The 10,755-nt window shown below is 53.6% G+C and overlaps 1 non-coding gene and 1 pseudogene across 1 annotated transcript; both read right to left on the bottom strand.

Annotated features, from left to right (window-relative positions):
• Window positions 1-378: 378 nt before the first annotated feature.
• LOC124075465 (small nucleolar RNA SNORA51) lies at window positions 379-508 on the bottom strand. The gene has a single exon (XR_006846076.1). It is a non-coding gene; the product is annotated as a small nucleolar RNA SNORA51 (small nucleolar RNA).
• Window positions 509-6,203: 5,695 nt separating this feature from the next.
• Window positions 6,204-6,899, bottom strand: LOC124109755 (MARCKS-related protein-like; annotated as a pseudogene).
• Window positions 6,900-10,755: the final 3,856 nt, after the last annotated feature.

Raw genomic sequence — 10,755 nt, 5'->3', positions numbered from 1 at the left:
AGGGACTCTGCCTGGAGGGACCAGTCTTTTGGGCAGGTGGTCAAGAGTTGCACCCACAGGGGTGAAGCCACGGTGCCCGTGAGGTCTGCTGGCAGAGTGGGCTGTCACCTCAGAGCTGGGTCAACTGAGGGGAGGGTGGCAGCGGACTCTGCCCCTGCTCCTTCCAGTATCTGCAGTTGGCATGAAGCCATTTAGGGGGGACTCCAGTCGTTGACCAGATCCAGACAGAAAGGGGAAGACAGACCATCAGGAAGCCCACGGTGTAGGGCAGAAAGATCAAAGTTAAGGGTCAGGGAAGAATGAAGCAAATTGCATCACAGGCATTGGAATATCTTAATCTAAGAAATTTAATTTAAACTATATATAAATCTAATCCCCCCGTATCTCCCCATTCACAGTATAGATGAGGCACAGGGCACGGGCAGGTGCACTTGGGGTAGGCTTCCTCTGCCTCCTCTGTCTACACAGTCGGTGGAGGAACACAGCCTGCGGCCAGCACCAGGAGTCCCTAATCCTGATTCTTTAAATACACAGATCTTTTTGGAAAAGGACTGAAATGTTTGTTTTAATGGGGTTGCATCTACTACGGGTAGCCAAATTGTACTGCCACCTGGTGGCAGCATACCAAAGTCACAGGTTTGTTTTCCGTTGGGATGCACAAAACTTTGCAAACAAGACTTTTGGACCCCACTGAAGATACCGAAGTCATTGCCCCCCATCTCCCCATCTCTCCACCCCTTGATAAAACCCACTTGCTTAGTGGAAGCTCACAACTCCCAAGTTCTCAGCCTTTCTATCCCGAGCCCCGCTTTCTCCAGGTGCCAGTAGACCAGCCAGCCTGGCCACCTCCCTCCTTCCCGCCCTTTGCCCTCTCTGGAGAGCCTCAGGCCCACTCAGGCCCCCAGCTCAACTGTGAGCTAGGCCCTGAGGGCAAGGTAGGACGGGCAGGGAGAGAACCCTTCAGGGGTGGGGTTAAGCACACAGATTCTACCCCCTGACTGACAGTGGGTTTGAATCCTGGTGGACACTCACCGGCTCTGGGTTTCAGGGCCTCTCTAAGGCCTCTGAGCCTCAGTTTCCCCATCTGAAGAGTAGGGTGGAATCTGGATTCAAAACGAGATTTCTTGTCTTTCCATACGTGTCTGCCTACTGTTCTTTCCACAAGAGCTGGAATCAATGGGGACGGGGACACTGTGGGCAGGGGGCTGGGCAGGGGCCCCGGGGGTAGAGCGCCCAGCACCTGGCTGCAGCCCCGCTGCCTGGAGCTCCCTCATGTCTCCTGCCCAGCCTCTCGCCCTTCCCCCTCCCCCTGGCTCCCTCTTCCACATTCCTCAGAACCTGGTCCCCAAACCCCAGATGATCTTGTAACCCCCTTAGCACAAGGGACCATGACTGAGCAGAGGTACATTCCACCCATGGGACATTGGCATCACAAGCCCCTGCCCAGAGTGGGTGATGTAAGTCCCTCAAAAGGGACTTAAAGGTAGTGTCCCAGGCTCAAGGAAAGGGGGACATCTTGCAGCTGGGTGTCCCCAACCTTGGCAACCACCAGAGCTGCCCTGAAGCCTGGGAAACCAGCTTCCAGCCAACACTCTCGCTGTCTGGACCTTGCTGTGTGGCCTCGGACAAATCGCTCACTCTCCCTGTGCCTTGAATTCCCCTCTCAAAGAGAGCTCTCCTTCCTAGGTAGCTCTGACGATGAGGCTGCTGGCTGCTGAGGGCGTGGGCAGGGGTGGGCAGGGGCTGGCAGGGTGGCAGGTCCCCTCCCTGCCCCTGCCTCCTCAGGGAACCCGCCCCAGGGACGTGGACTCCAGGGGACCCGTGAGGCTCCCCACACTCCCGTGGGCAGCGGTAGTAAGCGCGGTATTAATTATTACCATCTCCCCCAGGGAAGCAGATTCAAAGTGAGGTCACCATGGAAACCCAGACGTGGCAATGTGACCAAATTTTTAAAGTGTTGAACATGTTCCAGGCAAATTATATCTTGGAGGAAAAGAAAAGAATGGGGCCTCGGTTCTCCTCCTTGGTGGCCTCAGGAAGAAAAGCCCAGGAGCCCCCGTGGGGCCTGGAACGTTTCTACAAAAAACGGAGAGGCTAGAGCAGGGGTGGAAGATGGGAGCCCCTGCTCAAGGGACCAGAGCGGAGCTGGAAAGGACAGCGGGATACCCTGAGCAAGCTTGGATGGCTGGCCAGAGAATCCAAGGCCCCGGGTTCTAGTACTAGCTATGGTGTCAGCTTGCTCTGAAGTCCCAGGCTGGTGCCTTGCCCTCTCTGGGCCGGAAAAAAAAAAAAAGCAGTATTTCTTAAAGGACCAGAGAAATGAGCTACTGGGTGGTCAAACTCACATACGGTGGTGGTGGGGATAAGCGGAAAAGTGGAAGGCCAGCGGGTTTTGTTCCTCAGGCCTCCAAGGCAGAGAGACTGCGATTCAAATCCTACTTCTGCTACCCAGAAGCTGTGTCACCTGGGGCCAGTGACTTCACCCCTCTGAGCAATGACTTCCTTACCCCTAAGAGGCAGCTCAGCCAGATGCGGTGGCACAGGCCTGTAACCACCTAGGAGGCTGAGACAGAGGATCACACGTTCAAGGCCAGCCTCAGCAACTTAGCTAGGCCCTGAGAAACTTAGCGAGACCCAGTCTCAAAATAAACAGTGAGGGCGCTGGGGCTGCGGCTCAGCGGAGAGCGCTCGCCTGGCCTGTGCGAGGCCCTGGGCTCGCTCCTCAGCGCTACTAAAAATAAACAAATAAAATAAAGCCAGTCTGTCCATCCACAACAAAAATATTTTTTCTTTTAAATGAAAAGGGCCGGGGGATGTGGCTCAGTGGTAAAGTGCCTGGCTTACAGCCCCAGCTCCAAAAAAAGAAAAGAAAAGAAAACAGGGCTCATGGTGGCACCACGGGGGTGTTTGGGGGCATTTACTTATTCTCAGTGCTGGGGTCTGAGGCTGCGCTCCCGCTGGGACCGTGAGCATGGACACACACCCAGCTGTGGGTTCCAACAAGGTGACCCCAGGAGGGGCTCCACACGGTGCCCTGCGCACAGGGGTGTGAGTGTCACCATCACCGTGCTCATGAGTAGGGACCCCACGCACCAGGCTCTAAACGCCATCCACCCCCACATCCTTGCGGGTCCCTCCTGAGCGACGGGGCCACAGCTCACCCTCTTTTAAGGATGTGGAAACTGAAGGGAGCAGCTGCGGAGGCTCACGAGGTACAGGGTGCGGGGAGTGTACCCCCTCGGAACCCAGCCCTGGCCATCATCACACCTCCTGAGGAGGACACAAGGCGCGGGCTAGGGCCCAGCGCAAGTGTTGTGGCCCAGTGAACAACTCAGGGCCAGGTATGATGGCACGTGCCTGTAATCCCAGCCCCCTGGGAGGCTGAGGCAGGAGGCTTGCAAGTTGGAGGCCAGCCTCAGCAACTTGAAAGACCCTGTCTCAAAAAATAAAAGGGGCTGGGAAGGTAGCTCAGTGGCAGGGAGCTTGGCTAGCATGTGTGAGGCCCTGGTTGTATCACAAAAACAAATAAATAAAAAGTAAAAATAGCAGGTGCCCATCAGCCTCTGTTCACTGCTGGCCCCTTTCTTCTGGGACTTAGGTGAGCTCAGGGCATCCACGGCTCAGGTGCTGACGGACATGAGAAGCAGAAAGCCCAGGGCAGGGGCCGCTTCTCAGGCCGCTGCCCAAAGGGGTCACTCTGGCCTTGCCAAATAATCTGGTGGCCCTGGGGCGCTGGCTGCGGTCACACTGTGGGGACCCAGACCTCTAGGAGCTGCACCTGAACTCAGCCAACCCTCCCTGCTCTCAGGCCTTCCTTATCTCCCGCCCGTCCCTTCCTGCTGGGTCAGCCACCCATCCCATGCTACCCGCAGCCAGCCCCAGGCAGGACTGGCTTTCTCGGGACAGAATGAGGTCAGACCTGCCGGGTGATGGATGGACTTAATAACCAGCCTTCCCTACCACCAGCCCATTTGTCCTCCATTGTCCCAGGTCCATGAGGAGCCACAGTCATCCCCACCAGTCGGAAGAGCAGGAGAGGAGTGGAGGCCACCATCCTAGCCATCTCAGGGCTCTCGAGGACCCCGGAGCAGCCCAGACGAAGACCTGGACCGGGGACAGTCAGGCTGTGATCTTCCGCCTCAGCGGCCCCGCGAGCTGTCTCAGCCTCGTCTCTGTGTGTGCACTGGAGGGGACGATGGCTGCTGGTGCCTCCGGGGTCACTGAGGGACTGAGCAGCAGCAGACGTGACCTCACCTGCAGGCAGCAGAGGCGACTCAATCTTGGCTGCTTTTGCCTGGATTCCCCCCCCCCACCTCCCCAGGGTGAGGAGAGAGCAAACAGTTCCCTGGGGCGGCCATCGAGGTGGGGAGGTGAGGCAGGGCCGAAGGAAGCCATTTCCGGGTGTGCTGGTCACGGGGTACAGTGAGACCGCTGGCCTCATCCCGCCAGAGAACCCAGGCCCAGGGTGGAAGGGGTCTTAGATTTGTCTTCACGCAGGCCGTGAAGGCTGGGCCCTGGATCCTGCCATCTCCATCCTCTTCCCGCCCTTCCAGCCTTCTCTGTGGGGCTGAGCCTGGCCCACAGAGGGTCCCAGTGGCTCAGAGCAGGAGTCCGTCATGTGCCCTGGAACCTCACCACGAGGGCTCCCATCCATGCTCACGTCAGGGGAGGGACTCTTACAGCCCATTTTACAGATCAGGAATCTGAGGCTCAGAAAGGCGAGGTTCACTGGCTAAGGCTACACAGCTCAGAGAGGCAGATAAAGACTAGAAACAACTCTAGGGTCTTTGATTTTTTTCCGAGACAGGCAGGACTTGACTTATTGTCGTGTGGGGTACAACCAGTAGCGTACTAAAACGATGTTCAACAAGGGGAGAAAAGAAGCCTGACTTATACATTTGCCAGTTACCATGGTGTAAATACTCCCTGGCCAATTTTAAGCTGCCACAGCGAAGTCACTGAGCACAGAGTTGGAAAAAATGGTCGGTTCCCATGAGCTGGTATGAAGCATGACTCATACCAGAGCTCCAGAGCATGATGGGCTGGGACTTTTTTGATCTCAACTCCTACCTAGCCACATGGTCCACAGAGCCAATCAGACTGAATTTTCTCTCTAGGGTAAATTTCTCTATATGTTAGTCAGTTTTGTGTCACTGTGACAAAATACCTGAGATAAACAACTTCAAAAAGAGGAAAGGTTTAGCTTGGCTCAGAATTCCAGTCCATAGTCCCTTGGCCCTGTTGCTTTGGGCCTGTGGTGAGACAGAACTTTGTGGTGGGGGTGTGCGTGCAGCCAGGAAGCAGAGAGAGGAGGAAGCCAAAGTCCCAATGCCCCCTTCAAGGGCACACTTCCCAATGACCCAACCTCCTTCAACCAGGCTCCATCTCCTAAAGCTTCCAGTACCTCCCAACAGCACCACACACAGGTGACCAAGCCTTCAACACATGAGCCTTTGGGGACAGTTTAAGACCCAAAACATCATGGTATCACACTGTTTCCGGCTCCACCCCTTTGCTCCTGGGCTATTCCTCCCTCTAGTCTGCGTCTCCAGATCTAACTCACCTTTTTTTTTTTTAAAGGGATGATATTTATTCCTTTTCCAAATGTTACAGTAAAACCAGGTGGAAGAGAATAGTTTAAGCAATTAGGGAAAAAAAAGTACAAATCTGGGGTTTGGCCATTAAAAGTCATTTACAACAGTGGGAGAAAAAAAGACAACAAGAAGCTGTTTCACCTTACAGACCTCCCTCCCCCCGAGCCCGACACCTGCTTACCACGTCAAAGAAGAGACACAGTGGATCCGCAAAGCTGGAGGTTTGAACTTGAGTAAGACATTTATAAAAACCTAGACAGGGACAGTGTCCTCCCCAGCCCAGGTGCCACTAGGCACAGCACAAGAGACTAAAAACTCAACAGGGGGAAGGCTGGACCCTCGGGGTTTGGGAGTACAAGCACCCCACTTCTGGCTCAGGGATTTGGGGAGTGGGATAAACAAAACCTACTTGGAAAAGAACTGGGAGAGAAAACCAGCAATTGCCTTCTGCAGGGCTGGGGACAGGGAAGGGGGTAGGGTCAGGGACAGGAGCACTTCACATCACTCACCTAACTTGGGAAATCGTCAGGGACCATCCTCAACTGGCCTTAAGAGAAAAACCAGATGGCTGATGGGAGAACTCACAGGAGGGAGAGGAGAAAAGGGACGTGGCTGGGAGGGGGCGACAAGCCCCTTCCTTTCTGGGCACAGGAAGGCAGCCAGGGCACCAGGTCCAGGCAGTGACCTCACAAGGACAGCACAGTTTTTGCAGCTTAGAGATCACCCACCTGTCCCCAGCCAGCTACTCATTCTGCTCAACGCTGGCTGATGCAGGGCCACTTTCTGACCCCAAGGGAGTGGACGGCTCTGCAGCCTGGGGCCCTGCCTCCTCTCCTGTGTCTCCTCCCTTGGAGGCAGCACCGGCCTCTGCCCCTTTGGCCTTCCCTTCCTGGGCAGTGCCCTCCTGGCTGCAGGCCCCCATCTCCCCCTGCTCCTGCTCTCCCTCTGGGGGAGGAGGCAGAAGAATCCCCCCCACCCTCCTTCCGATTGCTCTTGAAGGACAGGCCACTCAATTTAAAAGGCTTCTTGAAAGAGAATTTCTTCTTCTTCTTAGGGGTCTCCTTGGGAGCGGTCTCCCCCTTGGCCAGGGGGTGCTGGCTCAATGGCATCCCCAGTGGCCCCCCACTGCCTCATCTGTTCCATTCAGGGCAGGGGTGGGGGGCGGCTCCCCTTCCCCAGGGGGAAAAGTCTCCATTGCTTTTCATGTGGCCATTCTCCTGTCCCTTGGCCTTCGAGGGGGAAGCGCCTGCTGCCTGCTGTGGGGGTCACTTTGCCCCAGGGAGCCTTGGAGCTCTGGCTGCCCATAATGGGGGATCTGCTGGAGGTGCCTAGGATCACGCCACAGGGGATAGTCCAGCGGGTAGAGGGGTGGGGCTGGTGCCTGGCAGGGAAGGGTATGTGTGGGGGGGGACGAGCTGGACCCCTGCTCCAAGGCTGACCAGCCAGAATGCTGCCTCACTCACCTTTTCAGAGTCTGTTCTGGTCCCACTTCCTCCAGATGTATTTGTCAGGATAAGTACCTGTAGCTGCTGTAACAAACAACCCACAATCTTAGTGACTTAGTCTAAGCATATTGCTCACGTGTCCTGTAACACCCGTGCAGCCAGGGGACCCAGGTTCATTCCACCATCAACACTTTATTTCCAAGTTCCCTCAGAACTTGGTGAAGCCAATGCTCACTGGCCTCTCCCAGCTGCAAGGGGGCCAGGAAGTAGGGTTGAGATGGAACAGCAATTTTCTTCCAAGGGGAAAAAATGAAACATAAAAATGAACAAAAAATAGCTTTGGATCCTACTTCTCCACCTTCCACAGTCTAACCCAACTTCTTTCTCTTCTAGATTCTCCCAGAACATTCTTCTTTCTCTTCTAGATTCTTCCAGAACATGCTACCCAGAGACTATGGCCTTTGATGTTTGATTCAGACTCACCACCGTGCTTCCTGGATGGGCCTCTTGTGCCTCCATAATCTCACAGAGGCTCAGGGCAGGGCTGCTTATCTCAGGCTGAGGATTCAGGGTTCCTGGGTCGGACTCGCAGGTCTGAGACAGGGTCAGGAATGGCCATTTGTAACCAGGTAGTTCAGCTGCCCAGATCACCCTGGGAAGCACAGAGAGGGTCCAAATGTCCCATTCCATGGTTGTGGACACTGAGGCCCAGGGAGGGGAAAGGATTCGCCCTGAGCCGTGGAGTAAGTTAAAGCTACATTGGAAACTAGAACACAGGAGTCTGACTTTTCATCCTGGGCTCTGTCATACCACTGGTGTGTCTCATCTAAAAGGCCTGATTGCACACTCCAGGAGACACACCAGGGATTGTGGAGTCAGTCACAGATGACTCAGATGACCTCAGGGACCAAAAGGTGTAGGCAGCCTTGAGTTCAAACTCTACGTCTTCCACCAAACTGGTGTAGGGACTTGAGAAAATGTTACTTTCTCTGAGTCTCAGTTTCCTCTTCTGGAAAATGGGGATGACAATAATACCTCCCCCTTAGAGACTCTAGGAGGATAAAATACACAACAAATACTCAGAGGGTACCTGGCAAATCCTCAATATCATGGGATCGGATGGTCTGCCGAGCTGAGCGGTTGTTCTCCAGGTGCATGAGAGGCCCCCGGAAGCAACCTCACAAATGAGACTTCTGAAGGGAAGAGTGGGCAAAGTTCCGGCCACCATGTAGACAGACTTCATGAAAATCGGCTCCCTAAATGTACATGCTGATCCCTTGGAAACAAGCTGCACAGCTTGATCTCAGTTTTTCTCCAACTTGGCACAGAATGGATTGTTTTAAAAATACTCCCAGGCTGTGTCTGTATGTGCCAGCCCAGACATGCTCCCCATAACCAGGGGCTGTGTGGGCCCCTGGGCTGACGGGAGGACCAAGCTCTGCTGCAGTAACAAGCAGCCCCACCTCTCAGAGACTTTTGAGTCTCTTTCTCAGTCTCTCTCCATGTCCACTGTGGGCCTCTGCTCAGGTGAGGCACACAGGCACGCAGGTGAAGGAGAGGCCACCAACTCAAATGTTGCTGTCCTCTGGGGTGGAGGGGAGCAGGCTCTGGAGGGCCTCACTCTGGCAGTTCAATGCCCCCCACCCCCAGAAAGGAGTCTCATCCTGGTGGCATCCCCATGCAGATTCCATGGCACAGAGGCAAATCCTGCTGCAGAAAGGAGATTCGAGCAGGACCTACCTCATCAGACGGGTGTGAAGGGGAACAGGTCCGAAGCTGGGGGATGCTTGGAATGGAAAGGCACTCAGTGGAGGAGGGGGTCATAATACCTCAAAGTGAAATCTGCCTAAGTGTCCATCACCTGAAGGATGGGTGGAAATGTGGTCTCTCCACACAATGGAGTATCGTTTAACCATAAAAAGGACCGAAACACCAAGACACTTGCAAGCAGGCCAAGTGAAAGAGCCAGTCACCACAGGCCTCACCTGTCACCTTCAATTGATCTGAAATGTCCAGAACAGGCAAGTCCACAGAGACAGAAGGTAGATGAGCGGTTGCCAGGGCTGGGAGGGAGGAAGGAGCTGGGAGTGACTGACAAAGAGCTCAGGGCTTCCTTTTGGGGTGATGGGAATGTTCTGGAACTAGAAAGGGGGATGGTTGGACTACATTAGGAATATACTAAAAGTCACTGAATTGTACACGTCTTTTTTTTTTTAGAAGAGGAAAAGTTTATTTGGGGGCTCATGGTGTCGGAGGTCTCAGTTCATAGACAGCAGGGTCCATTCCTTGGGTCTAGAGGTCAGGCAGGACAACATGGCGGTAGAGATGGCAGAGGGAAGCAGCTCACTGATAATCAGAAAGCAGAGAAAGGGACTCCACTTGCCAGTCACAGAATATATACCCCAAAGTCCCGCGGCCAAGGACCCACCGCCTCCATCCACACCCTACCTGCCTGCGGTTACCACTCCATCCCATCAGGGAATTAATTCACGGGTTGGGTTAAGGCTCTCATAACCCAGTCATTCGTCCTCTCACACGTGAGCTTTTGGGGGACACATCACATCTGAACCATGACAGCCCCTGAACCCTAGAGCCTGGTGAAATTCTTCAGAGTACTGAGTCCCAGGCTGCTCACCATGCCAGGTCTGTCACTGCGCATGGAAGCACAGGACAGGCCCCTGCTTCTGATCCTCCTCCCCCTCTGCCTCCTGGTCTCATGTGCTGCTTTCCTGCGCAGACAGTGTGACATGAGGAGCAACGCGCTCCTCCTAGCAAGGCTGGGTTACAGACCGTCTTCAGGTCTCCTGGCCTCACCATACCCAAATAATAATAAAGCCTACATTGCAAAGCAGTGCCTCAGACCCGGGCTTGAGGCTCTGAGCCAGCTCCCGAAGTGGTCAGCTTTGCCCTGAGTGATGTACACCGGTGAGCGACGAAGGCGGGGACACCTGTGCTGCATCAGGAGGATGACAGTGAAGTTGGTGCCAGGCGAATTAGATCTTTTTTTTTTTCCTTTTTGGTACCAGGAATTAAATTCAGGGGCACTCGACCACTGAGCCACATCCCCAGCCCTATTTTGTATTTTATTTATAGACAGGGTCTCACTGAGTTGCTTAGCACCTGGATGTTGCTGAGGCTGCCTTTGAACTTGCAATCCTCCTGCCTCAAGTGGCTGAATTAAATCTTTTTTTTAAATCACTTTTAACCACTTTATTAAGGAAAAAATTAAAATTACCAAATTAGTATTTTTGAATGTACAGATCTATGTGCTTTGACAATGGTCTATGGCTGTTTAACAATCATCACAGTCAAGTTACAGTTTTCCAAAACCCCCAGAGCTCTCCCCTGACCTCTGCACTGCAGAAACTCCTACTTTCTGTCACTGAACTTTCACCTCCTCTAGAACTTCATGTCAATCAATTTGTATGTTGTCTTCCGTATCTGGTTCCCTCCTCTACTTCGCATAATTGTTCAGAGATTCATTTCTATTTTTCAGATTCATTTCTAAAGAACATCGCTGCCTACATTGAATTATCCAGGCATCCTTTGTAGGAAATCAATTGATCATATATCTGTGAGTCTATTTCTGCACTTTCTATTCTGGCCCATTGATCTGTGCGTCTATTCTTATATGCTATTCAGACCATGTTCTGACAACACAATCCGTCATTCCTGGGAGCATTTATAAATTCCCCAATTTTGTTTGTTCTTTGGAT

The sequence above is a fragment of the Marmota monax genome, unplaced genomic scaffold, assembly GCF_021218885.2.
Source record: "Marmota monax isolate L192 unplaced genomic scaffold, Marmota_monax_Labrador192_F-V1.1 WCK01_AAM20220418_F8-fsc00008, whole genome shotgun sequence".
Taxonomy (NCBI): Eukaryota; Metazoa; Chordata; class Mammalia; order Rodentia; family Sciuridae; genus Marmota; species Marmota monax.
Note: the sequence above shows the minus strand (reverse complement) of the source record. Positions and strands in the feature narration are given on the sequence as shown.